Genomic DNA, 19,001 nt, shown 5'->3' on the forward strand with positions numbered 1-19,001 from the left:
TGAAATATGTGAATATTTTTCCTGTACTCTATGGTAGGTGTCCAAGATGCAGACCTTAAAATCAGCAGTGACTTTTGATAACTGTAAGCTTAAAGAACTGACTGTCTCTGTTCAATCCCTAAATTTCTCAGCTATCTCATCTCAACTTCTCTCCAAGTGCTGCATCTTTTTGAGTCCCTCCTTTTCAACATAAGGGGAACTATCCCAGGGGACACACAAGCATGGGACTGACACTCATACAGAATATTTCCATCATGCTAACAGTTATTCAAGCTATTACAAATTGACAAGTGTTTGAAACAAGTATGAGTGAAAAAGTAATTTTGTGCCTTCAAAAAAAACAAAGACAAGTTTTAATGTCTCTACTTGCACTTGACCAGAAATACAGCTTCCCTTTGCTTATATCTGCTGCCCTCTGTGCATGCAAGTCCTGAAATTCAGGCAATTTATGCCTCTGACAGGAAGAATAAACTTGCACAACTACTCAGGGCTGTTTCCCTGAAGGAGGCGGTTTCATGCAATTTGTCAAAAGCCAAAAGAGTGCTTTAATGGACAATTTACTTCAAATGACTACAGCTGTTGCCAAATAAAGGAACAGAGATAAAAGATCAGAAATGGTTCTACCTATGCCAATATAATTCTCCATGATTAATGAATAAAATATAACCTTTTCTATCTCCCCTTTTTATTCAAAAGCAATAAAAGTAATTAATCATTCTGTTTCTGTGGTTTGCTATACCTGATGTTCCATCAAAGCACTTGGGGAAATTTCAATAGATATTGTTAACAAAGTACACATACACATTTAGAGCTTGTTGCTTGTTTTGGAAGTAAAGCCAGATACTCCTTTTTTGGCCAGACCTCAAAAAAAAAAAAGTCACTGAAAACTTCTCTGAAATTCCACATACCAAAAAACTCCCAAACACAAAAACCACCAGAAACACCACACCCTGACTTGGTCCCAGGAGAGCTCATGCTCTCACATTGCAATATTCTCGTGTGTAATACTTCATTATCATACAATATGACAAGCACAGTTGGAGCATACAGAATGAGTGATATTAACTGCACAACATGAACTTAATATAGGGAAAGCCCATACTGGTCATTTTGAAGGCTTTTCTTTGCCTCTACATCTTTCTTTGTTGAAATGATGAGAATGAAAATATTATCCTACAGTAAACAAAGGGAAGTTAGGATAGAAGTTTCCATTAGACCACAGGGAATATTTGGTAGTTCAAAGTAGTGAAGGAAACAAATATAGCTAAACACAAGAAACAGCTAACCACAGCATTTGAATGTCATTCCTACAGCCCCCCCCATGCAATCATCCAATTTTAATCACCCCTTGGAGTACTCAGGCATATTAATCTACAAAGAAGAGAATTTGCATCAGCTTGATATTCCCTTTCAGGGTTCCAAGTATATTTTTCAGTATTTCTAGTCCTGGTAAACACTCACATACTGGATTAGCCCTGCTGCTGATTATTCTTTCTCAGGAATGGCAAGTCTTTGAGATCAAGTTCCTTGGTAATACCAATACATTTAATTTCCTTGAATGTTGTCTTTGCCTAATCCAATACCTGCCTAGCATTTAATAGAGTGAACACTTTCATATCATCATTTACTGCTTGTGGAGATGAGTTAGGCACATAATTAATTCTCACTTTTACCCACAAATTTATTTCCAGATGTTCACAATATTGCTGTGCAGCAGGCAGGATGCACATGGCAGCATGCCAAAAAATACATGAACTGTGAGACTGGAATGTCATTTTTGTTGACTAATGTCACTTTTCCATCAAACTCAAGGAAATCCAGTGGGCTTGTGAATTAATTTGAAGAACAGGGTTTGGTTTTTTGCTTACTATACATGTTACTGACTTTGCACCAGGACAGGTATCTTAAAATTCCCAAAACAAAACATGAAGGAATCACTAACAGAACCTCTTGCTAATAGGAGAAAAATAAACATCTTTCCTATATTTTATGAGCACAAAAATTTTTCTAGACCAATGGACTCCCATATTTCAACCTGCATGATGAGGCAACTCTTAATTCTTCAGTATTATATTTTCATGCATGATAGTTACAAAAAATACTCAAATGTCATTCATGTCTCATTCATTACATTACAGAACTGAAAGGTTCACTTTGACCTATGCATTCAAATTAAGAGTAAAACATGGAGCTATTACCTGAATTATATTTTTAATATAATTAATAAAATAATATATTATTATTACCAGGGCTTTTCAAAGACAAATCAGAGACAAGTCTGACACTTCATTCCTCACAGTAGACATGTATAAGCATTTACATGCACACTCAACCCCATACAGTTATTCTAAAATATATTATGTAGTTTTAGTACCAAACAAACTCTGAGTTACCCTTTCATGCTGTCACAAGAATCACATAAAAAGTTATCTATGTCAGATTCTCTCTTACTAGCTATACTACATGCTTATTTACACTATTATCACCTTTAGCAGAACTGTTTCATATCTAGTAGGTAAACCCAAACAACTTTGTTCTGTAGACTGAATCAGAAATAATTGATCAAAGTTCATCAATGACAGTGTAGGAAACATGGAGGTTTTCTTGCATTTCGAATGATAAATCACTGTATAACTTTCCCTTAAACTTATCTGGCATAACAAATGGCTACAAATTAAGTCAAAACCATATGGTAGAGGCTAAAGGGCAGAGCACAAGATGAATTTTATTATACAGAACCATATGCTGCACTTAACGTCCGCAATGACTTTGCCTTTCGCTATAGATGCTGTCTATAAATCAGCACTGCAGATGAGAGAGCTCTGCTACACTCTACAATCAAATGATCTTGAGCACATGAATTCACTATTTTCCTTTATCACATTGTATCAAAGGGTTATTTGTGTTCTGGATCACTTTTGTGCTGTTACAGAGTGTCAATTCTAACACTGCTGGTTCTTCAAGTAGCACTCTGGCAATATCTAAAGGAAAATTGAATAACCCATTCCAGGACCAGGGCCTCTTAGAGTTCTCCACATAGATACTCTAAGCATCAGAATCATGGGCAGAACTTTCCACAGAATCAATGTTTCTAACCTAAGGAGCTGAAATTGTGAGTGCATTTGTACATCTGCATAATTGGGATTCAATACTCTGCTGCAAAGCAGCTCGCGTCTGCAGCTCATGCAGAGCTTGGTATTCCAAATACCTAAAAAAACAACATCCTAGAGTAAAATTGCTTTGATGTCAGGTAACCAGGTGAACTCTAAACAAAAAATGAGCTTAACCACAACAGCCTAACACAACTTAATGCAGCAGCTGCACAATAGGAATAAAAATAAGCCAAATATGTGAAAGATAAGTACTGAGTTAGGGAGGTCGATCTTTGGCTGTCTATTAGACAAGTTATCTACAGTTCAAACATTTCTTACTTTCTACACAGAGATTACAATGTTTGAACAGCACTGATATTACTGAGTAACACAATCCCTTCAAATGGAATTTCAGTTTTGAGAAATAAAAATAGTAAGCAAAACCACAAATACAGTACAACTGACTATTCAAACTGGTGATTTGCGGGGAAGGTAAGATGCTTTCAAAGAAGTAGTTTAGTAATTTCTATTTTAAGACTATTTAAAAATACAGTGTATTTTCATTGCCAGTGCCACTGGGCACATCACATGAAAGATGCTTCAGAAAACTGCTCACTGCAAAGGTCATATCTCAAGGTAAAGCTTTGGCAATAGTAACGAAAAAGGCGCTTTTCAAAAGGAAAAAGTGGAGGTTATTTCATTTCTCCCTCTGACCACAAGCCCTCTTTTTTTAAGCCAGAATAACACACTTTTTTCTTCATTTTATTAGTTTCACCATTGCCAGTTTTTTCCCAAAGAACAGCTAATCTTATTTAGCTGAAGTCAATTCTTGCTACTAATAACATACAAGTCAAACCTCCCACTGATTTTGGTGAGATCAAAGGAATCAATAACTTTTGATCATAGCCTGCCTAATGTTTCCTATTTTTCTCCCTTAAGTGTAGATTTTTCATGAGTTTGAGACATTGCTACAGATGGTGCCATGCTGCATCCTTAGAGCTGCTTTTTATCCAGAAAGTACTTGAAAAATACCATAGCAAATAAGTCCCAAGTACCATTTTAAGAAGGAAGTGAGGCTACCTTGAGCAAATGATCTTCCTTCTTCTAAATTTGATTCCATCATTTCATCTTAATTAAAATAAAACACAAGCAATATTTATTCAGCAAACATCTTTAGAAAAACATTTATACAAATAATAGAATTTGTATATTTAAGGGTTCTGCTCCTGGCTAAATAACTATTAATCCAAATACTGACTTCACTATCTAATTTTACAACAAAACACAACCAACCACAGTGAGGAGGGTGTGCATGTTCACCTTTCTGGCCTCTTCAAAACCCTGTCAGCTCTGCAAAAACATCAACATCAAAACATCAATGGACAGAGAAGAGTGAAAAACTTTTAACTTTGCATTTCCTGACTGTGGACCTGAAGCAGTGTTCTGAGTACTTTAGAAGCAGAGTAACCAGTACCATTCACCATTTGGGATTCTCAGAGCTTAATTGTTCCAGCCAGAGAGGATTAACACAGTTAAACGCATCTGACAACTACAGCTACACAGATCCTACAAAGACTAAAATCACCATTACTGGAAAACAAACAAACAAAACCAAAACAAAAAAATCCACATTTAAGACCCTAGAACTTTCCCATAACTCCCAGTACACTTAGAATAAGGCTCTGCCCCATGAGCCAGCATCCAGCTTTCACACAATTCACTGAGTGAACAGCACTAGCAGTGATCACTGCATTTCACACTTATGTTACAGGTGCATATGATCTTATTACCCACAAAAATACTGTGGGAGAATTTATCATTTTGTTTTTCATCTGTAATTGGTGATAGTAATTGCTCTCAGAAAAACTCATACACAACCAAACCTCTACTAACATTAATGAATGTACAGATCATGGTCTAATATGAAGGGTAGTAGTGAAGCCATCTGTAAATAACAGCTGTATTTGCTCACTGCAATAAAGAGGAGATGCAGACAAATGTGATATCTGTGGAGAGCCCCACTGAACAATATTTTATACTCCAAGTTTATATTCCGAGCAGGAGAGGCCTGAAAACTCAACACACCAGCTATCAGGCAGAAGATCAGAAAACACCAGAAATCTTACTCCAGCTCTCCCTGCAAGACTGAACTGCCAGCCTGAACCCTAAATTATCCTCTGTGCTCTGAGCAGCTGGAGCAGGTATAAGCAGTGACCCACAGCTGAAGCCCAGGCCAGATCACTCTGGAGCAACTCCACACATCCAGCTGCATTTTTCTGAGGAGATAGTTTCTACGGAATTTTTTTAAAAAAAGAACACAAACACAACTAGCAATCTATTCTCAGACATTTTCAGCATCCATCCACAGTTAACTGCTCTGCCACTTGGCTCTCTCCAATTGCTATAAAAGCCATTAAAGCAGAACTGGGATTCAGACTGTCAAGAAAAGCAAATACAGTTGCACATGTCCAGATTATGAACTATACCATCAACACCTGGAAAGTATTATACAGGGAATCCATCAGAACACAGTTATATTTGTTTTAAAATATACATATTCTGTTTAGTAACACAACTAAAACTCATTGCAGACATCCACCTCAAGACTTGGGGTTCCTCTCCTAAAGAAAGGTTCAGCCTGGTACTCATTCCTCTCTCTTCTAAGATGCTACTTCAGAAAACTGCAGGATTCCAACCTTACCATTCCTCCAACACAGGGGCTGGAAGAAAAGATTCATAGTTTCTAACGTCTCATAGGTCATACAAGTACGGCAAAACGCATCTTTTCTCTGTAACCATCTCATGTAAGATTTGTTTGTTTAATAAACCTTTCCTTGGAGGAGCAGTCTTACATCAGTATGAGATTTACAATATTTTAAGTGCATTTATAAGCCATGATTCTGTAGTTGCTTGTACAGCAGAGATTCCAGATGAGAGCAGAGCAGACTAAATGCAACCAGACTGGTGTTTTATAACTGAGGCCATTGACTGATTCCTATGATCCACAATCCTAACCAGGCCACACCTGATTTCTTGTCTCTCTAGAGTATAGCACACAAGCTATAATCTCTACTAAACTCATTTGGTACCATTTAATACATATTTATGTACACACACTCAAAATGGCAAGGGTGGTTGCATCACAACCAGAAAAGGCTCTTGGGTATTTACTGCAATTTCCTCAATCTTTGATGGTAATGGTACAGAAGTGGTAAGAAGAGAGGCCAAACCAATAGGGTAAAAAGGTGGATTTATGCTGCATGACATCCCAATTCCTAACAACAATATGGACTTTGCCACTTATTCCTGATGCTAATGAACTCACATATAAGGATTTAGAAGTCTGATCTGTAAGACAGTTCACAAAAGGCCACAAAAGAAAACATGAGTACTTCACATGTTTAATTTTATCTCTGTTTATGAGGTTCTCGTGATACCTAATTTCAATTATCAAACACAGATTTTTCAAACATTAGTGGAACATCCCCCAGTCCAGAGTCCATGCCTACTTCTTGCTGTGAGTTACAGCTGAGTAAACAGATAAAAACAGTTCCTTTGAACTAACCAATTTCAATTCAATTGTTGTTACAGTATTTCAACGATGAACAAAAAGCATGCACAGCTGAGTTTCAGAATGTATAAATACTCATGTAAAGTGACATTTTCAGCTCCAAGGGTCTTTAGTATGACACAGTTAACTACTTCCAGTACCTAAGAGATGTGTTTTGAAAAATCATGTCACTAATTTTAAGAGGATATTAAAAAACCAAACCCAAACATCAACATACCATGTCCTGGTTCTGTTAGCACTGTGTTGACCGTAAACACACAATAATTTTAATTTCAAATATTTCTCAAGGTTTGCTGGATTTTTGTTGTTCCTACAAGTATTCCAGCCTGTTTTTACTCACTGGACCAATCTCAGGTTGGAAACACAAGTGGGGTGTGACTCTCCCATAATCAAGTTCATCCGTGTATTTGCAAAACTGACTGCATGAACATGGTTACAACTGTTCACAAACTGTACTGCCTACACACTGAGATGCCAAATAATTAAGGAAGGCTCCAATGAATTAGCAAGATTTGGGATGATTTTTAAGGGCTATTTCTAAAAACAACCGAAGCCAAGAATTGTTGAAGCCTTTAATACCATGTAATTGTACTAAAGCCCTTTGAAGTGACCAATTTGAGCTTTTTTTTAATGCCTTAGGAAAGTATCTTTACCAAACACAAGAATTGGTTTATACTAGCAAAGTATCAACTCAGGTCCTGCTTTTCATATGAAGATGCACAAGATCCTGTGTTTTATTACTGCAATTTCCTCATGCAGCAAGGGGAGGACAAACTGAGAGAAGCAATCTCTTTGTCCTACCATGGACACAGAAGAAACACAGTCTGAGACTAAATTCATGTGATAATGAACTTGTACCTTTGTTCCTATCACTTGCAAAATATTCCTCCCTTAAAATAAGAATCCTTTTGCTCAGGCTGCATTTCCACTTTCTCTATGTTAAACACCTCTAAAATAACCTCAAATATCTGAGAAATTCAAGCTGTTGAAAACAGGGTTTTTTTAAATTCTTTGTTTCTTTTTTCTCTCTTTTGATTCTTTTGCTGTGCTTCTTCTGCACTTCTTTTCACTCCTGGATTTCTCCATCTCCTCGGAGCTGAGCTCCTTGGGGATATTCCCTCACGGGGAGTCCCGCTTATTTCAGTTCTCTGCGTCAGGACAAAAACTCCAAAGCCTGTTAGGATCTTGTTTCTCATGTTTATCAGGATGTTATCACAAAACTTGGCAGGTCTCTCCAGACTTGCTGCACAAGTTCAATTCACTGCAATCTGACTCATTTCTTTCTGATGGTACAAAAATGGCCTTGTACTATGCAGTTCTTTTATTTTTATATTCATTCTTATCCAATTAACAATAGACACGTATATTATTTTTCTTACTGACCCAATGACCCATCACCTGTGTGCTGCACTGCTTTTTCTATCTAACTTCAGAAGTTGTTTTCATGTATCACTATAAAAACATGCTCATATATTTCATATTTTATGAAATTCAGTGTTCTTCTGGATCTCAGAGCTAGGTATCAGAAACAAGGGTACACATTCTGTGTTTCAGACTTCAACATCTGCCCCTCTCTTTGTGGAAAAAAAATAAAAAAGAATAATCAACCCAAACCCCTTCTTTGATTACTTTACAAGAAGGGCTATTTTTCTTTCACTCATGTTTTATGCACTAATAACAGAAAATCAATTGCTGCTCTGATTTACAGAGCATCACATCTCATGCTTTGAACACCAGTTAACCAACCACTCAAAGCTAGAGAAATGGATCTAGCTTGCTTATTTAACCAGTAGTTTAATTTATCTAATTGTTTCAAGGTTTCTGCTGAAGCTACTTGAATTGAAAGTTGAGTTGTTATAAGTCTCCATCTGAAATTCCATGAGTCAAACTCCTCACAATCAGGTGTGACTAAGATTGATGTAAAGTTACACTAAGATGTTGTCTTTTTGTATAAAGCATGATTAGGAGTGACATTTATCATCTCATCTTCATTCTGTTTTAACACAGAAAAATTGAATATTATACAAAAATCCATCCTCACTGAGATAAGGTACACTTTCTTTTGAGTTAACTAAAAGAAGTGATGCAGGTAAAATCGCATCACAAAGTGATCAACAAAGTGATACAGCTCAAGGGTGATACCTGATTCACTCTCATATTCAGTGGCTTTGTCTTTCGTGCAAGATTCTGAATCTTGACACGATTCACACATTGCTTTAACAAATGAGGCTTTACAATATCAATATTTCCACTCTTTTATATGAAAGCCAAAATTCATTGCTTTTGCATGTGGGACCAAAGCTCTTCAGCTGCAGCTATGGTCTTGATACAGTTCACATCTGCGTGCTCGCTCTTCTGCTCTTTGGGTTGTCTCCTTGTTTCTGCAGCTGATAAGTTTCCACGTTCTTCATTAGGAAGTTACTTCTGCTTTGAACCTGTGAATACACAAATATACACTTTCCTCCAAATTATTAATTGAAATGGATTTTTAATCTGTCCTGCTTCTGGACTTTTGACCAGAACCAAAGAATTCTCTCTCAGCTTTGCTTGAGTACTGTTAGAAGCATACCTGATAATTGATGGAATTGGTTTTGCAAAAGACCTGTTTAAAAAGAACTATTCAGGAAATTTGCAATAGATATCAGATATTTAAGCTTTTTTCAAAACTCCAAAATACATAGGGTTTCCATACTTCTGAGGTGCAGCCTCTGTTTCTCCCCCTCTCTTGTAAGCAAAGGTAAGGTATCTGTTTTCCTGTTATGACAATGAAAAAAACACTGAAGCAAAACACATGCACATGTATACATATAGGAAATAACACTTTTACAGCAATCAAGAACTTGTTAAGAAGATGCAAAATTAATATTATGCAATATTAAAATTATCTAAATCATCTGTAGTATGAATTACTGAATGTATACTCTCATCCCAGAGTTTGCCACAGCTGATAAATCAATGAAAGATTGGAAAATCATGACTGGACAACAATTTTCCAAGCCCACTGTAAAAATCCAGCTGTTATATTAATTCACTAATTGCCAAGTCAAACTGACTTGAACATTGTTTTGATGCAGAAAACATCTGGGTTTATGGGTAGATGCCCCATCCAGGTAAAGTCAAGGCTTGGCCGAGGCCTCAGCTTCAAACTGGAGGAATGCCCCTAGCTTACTCTCCTTAAACAAAATTCTTAACAATTAGAATTTAATCAGCTCTTTGTTATTTGGATGCACTTTGCAGAAATTTACTGTAACTACAGTAGTAATACCTGATCACTCCATATCATACAATGTTACATTATCAGTAATTGTATAGAGAAGATAACATTTTCAAAACCTTCATGTATTGAGAATACTGAAACAAAGCAGGAATCTTTTAAATTTCTTAGGATTCATAACTATCATAATTTTCCATGTTACTTATAAAAAAAAAACCAGCATATATCATTAGAAATACAATATCCATATATATACCATTATACAAGATCTATAAACTTTTTGATCTATTTTTGAAGGCACTTCTTTTTAAAACTTCATCATGACTACAACAATCTGCAGATTAACCAGAAATACAATTTACAAAGCTTCTAATTTTTAAATTGCCTAATTAAAAATCTCCTTTTTTCAAAGGTGGATAAATCATTACAAAACTTCCACTTGTTACCGTTGACCATTTCATTTTCACCTCAAATATGATATGTATTATTTCTGCTGTTGTGAAAATTATTTCTCAAGGACATGATCTTAGCTTTCCACTGTCTCTTTTTTTCTTTTTTTCTTTTTCTTTTGTTACTTGCTTTCTGTATTTCGGTTATTTCACGAAGCTGCCGTTACTTGTTTCAACGGTGGTTGCCATGACGACAGCGTTTCGGGCCGTGCCTTGGCTGCCAGCCCCATCCGTCCTCTGCTGGTTCTGAATCTGAGGAAAAGAAACCTCTAAAAACTTATATTTAGGGGGAAACTCTTATCCAGGAGATAAATCCCTTTTTGAGCGATTGCCTCTTGTGCCAGAAACAGGACCCCAGAGGAAAATCGCAACTCTTCGTCACACTCCTGGGCCTACTTCCCGAATGAACTGTGCAGGCTCGGCGCATGCGCGGCTCCACGGGAGGCCCCGCCAACCTTCACCCCTGAGGGCCGGCTCCTCCTCGTCATGGACCGTGTCATGGGTCTCCTTGTGGGGCGTGCCTTTGTGACTTTGCTCAGCCCCTTAGCCTTCGCCACCTGTCTATGGCAGCGTCCTAACATTGCTTCTAATCTCTCGCCCCTTTGCTCGGGCTCACTCTGCGGCTCGGCCATCCCGCCTTATCCCACCGCTCCTTGTGGCCTGGGCCTGTCTGATGGGCGAATACCGCTGTGTCCCCTTCACCAGCCTTTTCTGACATCACCTTTAGGTGCTCAAATTCGTCAGAGAGTGGGGTCGGCTCCCTCCCTCTCTGTGGCTCCTCTGGCCTGCATGGAGAGAGTGAGGGAAGGGGCTATTCTAAAGGCGTGTTTCAGAAACGGCGTGGACTTTTTCTAGCATTTTCTTCACATACACACGCCGTGATTTGCTCAGAATATAAAGATTCCAAAAAGACTCCATACAACGCATCATGTCTACCCCCATGCGATTTTTTAACCTCAAACAATGTAACAATCTGCTCACTTTGCTTTCTGAAATAATCACAAAAGTCTCCCGGTGTTCAGCCTCCCCTCACATTGTTCCCTCCTCCCCCGTGTCCTCTGAAGGGATGGGTGCACTGGGGAATTTCTGGGTTTCCCATGCTTTCAGAAAGGGCAGTTCATCTACCCATATTCTGGAGTTCCTAACTCTTTAAACCTCATATTTACCTTTTCCTATATCCTGGGTTCAAACAATTCGTCTTTAGAGATACTCAATCCCATTATCTAGACTGGACACAGTTTGCCAGACCTGTTGGCTATCTTCAGATTATTGACCAGCAGAATCCAATGTTCCGCGAGTCCCAGGCCCTTGGAACTCCGGAATTTGTTAGCACATGTTTTTCTCCAGACAGATTTCTTTCAGGAACTGGCTGCTCTGATCCAGGCAGGCGTTGATAGAGGCTTCTGTGAGCTCTCTCTGACACTCACAGAGCACCACTTATAACTTCCTTTAATTCTTTGTTTCTTTTTTCTCTCTTTTGATTCTGTTGCTGCGCTTCTTCTGCACTTCTTTTCACTCCTGGATTTCTCCGTCTCCTCGGAGCTGAGCTCCTTGGGGATATTCCCTCACGGGGAGTCCCGCTTATTTCAGTTCTCTGCGTCAGGACAAAAACTCCAAAGCCTGTTAGCTTTTTTCTATCTAACTTCAATAGTTGTTTTCATGTTATCACTATAAAAACATGCTCATAAATTTCATATTTTATGAAATTCAGTGTTCTTCTGGATCTCAGAGCTAGGTATCAGAAACAAGGGTACACACTCTGTGTTTCAGACTCCAACAGGGAGGAAAACAAATTAAGCAGATTTGTTGAAGCCCCATGTGCTTATGAAAATCTTTCCTCTGGCTTTCCACAGCTCCATCTGCATGGCGATCTCTGTAGACTCACGTACAGATTTAAACTTGACATTATCCAATGTATCTTGGGAAAAATCCTGCACAGCAAATTGAATTTTGAAAAGTGGTACTGCATTCAATGAGCAACTAATACGTTATATTTACTTGAACTGCAGCAGAATAACATTAAGGATAATAAACTCATTTGGAACTCATATTCTTTAGCCTACATTTGAATATACATTTTAGGTGTACATGTTACATATTACAGGTTTGATTATTTTAAGTCTAGGCATAAATGAACGACTCCAGTATATCTGGCCAGTGAAGGGAAAACAGAAAAAAAACCCCCATAAACACACTGTACACAACCTGTGTCTTGTTCAATTCTAGTAGAGGTCACTGCTTTCATTAAAAATAACAAAATAAACCGTTGTTAAAAACGAGCGCATACAACTTCCACTTAGAATTTAGTTTCAATCCAGTTGCTTGCCACTTTAATTCAGCCCTTGCTCCCACTTTGTGATATGCAAATATTTCTCATCTGAGCCCCTATGGCCAATGCAGGGTTTGAAAATAATCAAACAGAACAGTGTGCAATTTAAGGTCCTGACAAGAAGTACAGAAATGTTGTTTTATGCTTGAGGGAACTGTGCACAGACCATCTGCTGCCTTTGTGATTCCCCTGATGCCTGTCACAGTGAGGATGCACGAAAAGGCACGGAATGCAAACAGAGCTATCATCATGGAGCCTGGGATGAGAACCTGAGACAGCCCAGCACCTCGGCGAGACAGCGCCTGGATCATCAGATCCGTGTCAGGTGCTGGGAGCTCACCTTCAGTAGAAGGTTCCCAAGGGAACAATCCTACTGGGCATTTTTTGCTATTAAAACAGCATTTCATACCTCATGCAGAGGGATTTAGCCTAATAAGATCAGATAGCACCGAATCACACAAGGTGATAGAAATCAGAAAAATACAATAACTGGAAAGACAGACATCTGGTTATAAGTATTGCAAGAAGGTCTATGTAAGGATGAGCATATACTGCTTTATAACCTCATGCCTCGTCCTTTCCCCTTCTCTCCCTCAAAGAATGAAAATGACACCGCCTGCAGAATTCAAGAAGTGATATCCAGTTGCCCCAGAGATCACCCATGTTATTTGAGAGAAACAGATAAGTCAAATTTACATCAAAGCATAGAAGAAAATAAATTTCTTCAGCATTATATTTCACATGAAAGATGAAGAGATTCCTTTAAAGCATACCCACTTTTCAAACCATCGTATTATTGCTTCTACTTGAAAGATTGTTGAGTCCAACATGTTCTTCTGATTCCTAAACTGAGTTTATAAGGAAGACACCAATCCTCCACTGTGCACACATGCTATGATAAGGATATTAATGATTTTACCTATTTTATTATTTGGTTTGGAGATTTTCACCAATGATCCAATATTAGATTAGCTGGGATTCCTAGAAAACCCACCTGTTATGGAGATAAACACAACATACCTTGGAGTTAAGTTTGCTGTCCCTTCCTCATACTTTCAGTCTTCTATCCAAAGCAATGACAATTATACTCAGAAGAAGAGAATAACTTTTCTTTATGCATCATCTTGATTTTACAATACCTTTTTTTATTTTTCTCTTTTAGATAAAAATCACTTGTGTTAATATTTTCCTTAATACATGCCAATGAAGCAATTACAATGAAACAGGAGAAAATGAGTTTCAACTATCCAGATTTCAAACGAAAGGTGTACAGGAAAAGGAATGCAGCTATCTAAGACAAGTACAGCCTCCTAGCCCATTTTATACATACCAAGACCAGAGTAAAATTAAAGGCTCTTGTCTCTACAGTTGTGAAAACAGGTGACTCAGGTGCCACACCAAGGTTTTCCCCACACCAAATAGAAAGTCTAGACAAATGCAAACAAGAAAAAGCCTAACTTCTGACACACTTCAGAGAAGCCTTCAAGGCATCTTTGTTAAATGGCTTCCAGAGAGTCCTCAGTGACATTAAAAATCCACTTTTCTTGGAAAAACTTGTACACTGGATTCCACAACTATGAGAAAACACTAATTTCAGAAAGTCTTCCACATAGCATATTTAAATGGAAATATCTACAAGTGAAATAATTCATGGTAAATGCCTCCACTAAGTGGATTTATTGCCCCCATGTTCTAAGTAACATATTGCAGATGATCTCACTTCATCATGAAACCCCTGCTCCAGAATAAGACTCTATGCTCTTTCTCCACTTTGATCCATTTTCTTGTACATCATGTTTGTGACACTAAAATTTATGACGCAGAATAAAAGAAAGATATTTCTTTTCAGAACCACTGCAAATATTATTTTTTTGAACAGAAAGTAACGGATTTTTAAATACAGTCGTATTGGATAGCTTTTCCAGAACCTTTTGTAGCTATAAAATTGACATAAATAATATAGTTGCAGTTAGTGAAAAAAAAAACAGGAATAAGTCAAACCTGGTATTTTCCTACCAATCCCACACGTGACTTATGGCCTCCAGTGCTGTAACCTCTCCATCTCAAAACAGCATAATTTTTCTTTCACTGAAATCAAACCTTTTCCACAGCCTCAACACATTACTTGCTTATGGCCAGCCTGCTGTGACCCAATATCTTCCCTGGTGATTGTTGGGTGGGGCTTTTATTTCAAAAGATTCTCCTTCACAACTCTGATTAGCACATGACCTACATATCATGTTACTGAATTATGCCCTAGTTTATATCCCAAAGTGCTAAGACATCCAGATATTCCAAAAATTATCTGCTCCTCCATCCTACCAAAATCTCGTAATCCTGGATCGTAGCATTTCATTCATACTGAAAAATTGTAGGCAAATTCAAAACTTATTAGACATCCTCATGTATAAGTGAAAATATACACATGGCACGAACTGTAAAAATTCCAAGAAATGTCTACATATAACTTATACAGACATCCCAAGTAGTTGAAAATTAAACACGGAGCAATACAAGACACAAACACAGCTATCTTTATGAGCTGAAAAAAATTATATCTACAAATCAAATCTCCTTTCCACTTTTTACTATAGAAAAAAAAGAAACTATCAAAAGATGGATGAGAGGGCCATCTGCCTGTGACACCTGTCACCACGCTGATCTCCAGGCTTGAATCGACGGGTCTGGTGGCCCAAGCCCATGTCCCCTTCCTCACCCAGCGCTCCATATGCATCCCTCCCAAAGCTGCTGGGTCACAGAGGACGACCTCCCCGATACAGACAGTACATTTTATCACTCAAGGCCATTTGGTAGCTGTGCTACCTGCCACAACCACCCAACCAGCCCAAGGTACTAGAACTGCATTTCTAGGGCTTACCCAGTAGTCATAAGTAAAATTTTGCGCAAAAGAAGACTGAAATAGGATGTAAAAATGGGAGGCATGCGTGTGGTGCATTGGGGGAGGAAGGGGATCTGTGCATAACCAGCCAAATCAACTTTTCAGCCCTGGAGATCAGTGTGGTGATGGCTGTCACAGGCAGATGGCCCTCACATCCCACTTGTAATATTCTCCTTTATTTCTAGAATAGAGAAGAGAAAGGGGATTTGATTTTGGGCTGTCATTAATCTAGCACAAAAAAAAATATCCTGTCTTGAGTCCTGTATGACATTCTGACACCCCAATGCCCCCAGCCAGAGTGGTGCTACGCACGGTAATTGGGAAAGCATAAAAAAAGTAAAAAATAAGGAATACTTCCTTGTGAAGCACCTCACTTGGATGTGTCTGCAGTCTTGGAAGATCCCTTAAACGACGTTCTCAAAGAAATGGACCTTGAGGTTCTTTGAGGCTGTAGCAGGTACCAAATAGCCTTGAGTGATAAAATGTACTGTCTGTATCGGGGAGGTCGTCCTCTGTGACCCAGCAGCTTTGGGAGAGATGCATATGGAGCTCTGGGTGAGGAAGGGGACCTGGGCTTGGGCAGGCACATGGGCTGACTCAAGGCTGGAGATCAGTGTGGTGACGGGTGTCACAGGCAGATGGCCCTCACATCGAACTTGTAATAGTGTCCTTTGTTTCTAGAATAGAGAAGAGCTGGGGGATTTGAATTGGGGCTATCATTTATTCAGTGCATAAAAATCATCCGGTATGAGGATTGTATTGCACTGTGCAGCCCCACCTTCCCCAGCCAGAGTTAGTACAGGGAATTATTGGGAAAGGAGTATTTTCCCATGCAGCACGTCACTTGTATGTGTCTGCAGTCTTAGAAGCAGGATTACCCTACGTTCCCAAAGAAATGGACCCTGAGCACTAGGAGGTTGTAGCAGGGAGCGAAGCTACCAAATAGCCTTACAAGATAAAACATCCTATTTGTATTAGGGATGTCTTCCCATTACAAGTTTGATGTGAGGGCCATCTGCCTGTGACACCCGTCACCACACTGAGCTCCAGGCTTGAGTCAGCTGATCTGGCTGGCTATGCCCATGTCCCCTTCCTCATCCAGCATTCCATATGCTCCATATCCCTCCCAAAGATACTGGGGCACAGAGCGCAACCTCCCCTATACAGACAGTACATTTTATCACTCAAGGCTATTTGGGCGGCTGCGCTCCCTGCTACAACCTCCCAACCTGCCCAAGGTACTAGGGCTGCATTTCTAAGAGGGCATAAATAAAATTTTGCGCAAAAGAAAATTGAAATAGGTTACAAAAACTGGGAGGCATTCATGTGGTGCATTGGGGGAAGAAGGGGACCTGTGCTTAACCATAAGCCAAATCAACTGATTCAGCCCTGGAGATCAGTGTGGTGATGGATGTCACAGGTAGATGGCCCTCACATCCAGCTTGACATAGTGCCCTTTGTTAGAGGGAAAGTCCTCCTAGAAATGAGCCTTGACCTGGTTTGGAGGTTGTAGCAGGGAGCGCAGCTGTAGCATAGCCTTGATAGATACATGGTACTGTCCCTATTGGGGAGGTCGTCCTCTTACAAGTTTGATGTCAGGGTCATCTGCAGGTGACATCTGTCACCACACTGATCTCCAGCGCTATGTCAGCCGATCTGGCTGCCCACACACATCCCATTCCTCACACAATACACCACATGAATGCCTCCCATATTTGGGACGCTCTTTCAGTCCTGTTTTGTGCAAAATTTTATTTATGACTACCAGGAATGCCCTCCTAGGAATGGAGCTTGGGCTGGTTATGAGGTTGTAGCAGAGAGCAAAGCTGCCAAATAGCCTTGAGTGATAAAATGTACTGTCTGTATCGGGGAGGTTGTCCTCTGTGCCCCAGCAGCTTTGGGAGGGATGCATATGGAGCGCTGGGTGAGGAAGGGGACCTGGGCTTGGGCAGGCACATGGGCTGACTCAAGGCTGGAGATCAGTGTGGTGATGGGTGTCACAGGCAGATGGCCCTCACATCGAACTTGCAATGGGAAGCCATCCCTAATACAAATAGTTCATTTTATTCCTTAAACCTATTTGGTAGCTGCGCTCCCTGCTACAACCTCCTAGTGCTCAAGGTCCATTCCTTGGAGAACGTAGGGTGATTCTGCTTCTAAGACGGCAGACACATACAAGTGACGTGCTGCATGGGAAAATACTCCTTTCCCAATAATTCCCTGTACTAACTCTGGCTGGGGAAGGTGGGGCTGCACAGTGCAATACAATCCCCAAACGCGGCGATTTTTATGCACTGAATTAATGATAGCCCCAAATCAAATCTCCTAGCTCTTCTCTATTCTAGAAAGAAAGGAGAATATTACAAGTTCGATGTGAGGGCCATCGGCCTGTGACACCCATCACCAAACTGAGCTCCAGACTTGAGTCAGCCCATATGCCTGCCCAAGCCCAGGTCCCCTTCCTCACCCAGCGCTCCATATGCATCCCTCCCAAAGCTGCTGGGGCACAGAGTACGACCTCCCCGATACAGACAGTACATTTTATCACTCAAGGCTATTTGATAGCTGCGCTCCCTGCTACAGCTTCCATACTTGACCAAGCTCCATTCCTAGGAGGGCTTTCTCGGTAGTCCTAAATAAAATTTTACGCAAAACAAGACTGAAACCGCGTCCCAAAAAATGGGAGGCATTCATGTGGTGCATTGTGTGAGGAATGGGATGTGCATGGTCAGCCTGATCAGCTGAGTCAAGGCTGGAGATCAGTGTGATGACGGGTGTCACAGGTAGATGGACGTCACATCGAACTTGAAATGGGAAGACATCCCTAATACAAATAGTTCATTTTATCTCTTAAAGCTCTTTGGTAGCTGCGCTCCCTGCTACAACCTCCTAGTGCTCAAGGTCCATTTCTTTGAGAACGTAGGGAGATTCTGCTTCTAGGACTGCAGACACATTCAAGTGACGTGCTGCATGGGAAAATACTCCTTTCCCAATAATTCCCTGTACTAACTCTGCTTGGGGAAGGTGGGGCTGCACAGTGCAATACAATCCTCAAACGGGATGATTTTTATGTGCTGAATTAATGATAACCCCAAATGAAATCTCCTAACTCTTCGCTATTATAGAAACAAAGGACACTATTACAAGTTCGATGTGAGGGCCATCTGCCTTTGACACCCATCACCACACTGATCTCCAGGGCTGAATCAGTTGATTTGTTTGGTTATGTACAGATTTCTTCCTCACCCAATGCACCACATGCATGCCTCCCATTTTTACACCCTATTTCAGTCTTGTTTTACCAAAATTTTACTTATAACTACAGGGAAAGCCCTAGAAATGCAGTCCTAATGCCTTGGGCTGGTTGGGAGGTTGTAGCAGAGAGCACAGCTGCCAAATGGCCTTGTGTGATAAAATGTACTGTCTGTATCGGGGAGGTCGTCCTCT

At 39.7% G+C, this 19,001-nt stretch overlaps 1 long non-coding RNA gene across 1 annotated transcript; it reads right to left on the reverse strand.

The window, feature by feature from the left end:
- Positions 1-10,343: 10,343 nt before the first annotated feature.
- On the reverse strand, positions 10,344-15,543 carry LOC111931907 (uncharacterized). The gene is made up of 2 exons (XR_002865815.2): positions 11,493-15,543; positions 10,344-11,111 (listed from the first exon to the last, which is right to left on the reverse strand). It is a non-coding gene; the product is annotated as an uncharacterized LOC111931907 (long non-coding RNA).
- Positions 15,544-19,001: the final 3,458 nt, after the last annotated feature.

The sequence above is a fragment of the Cyanistes caeruleus genome, chromosome 7, assembly GCF_971803275.1.
Source record: "Cyanistes caeruleus chromosome 7, bCyaCae1.hap1.1, whole genome shotgun sequence".
Classification (NCBI taxonomy): Eukaryota; Metazoa; Chordata; class Aves; order Passeriformes; family Paridae; genus Cyanistes; species Cyanistes caeruleus.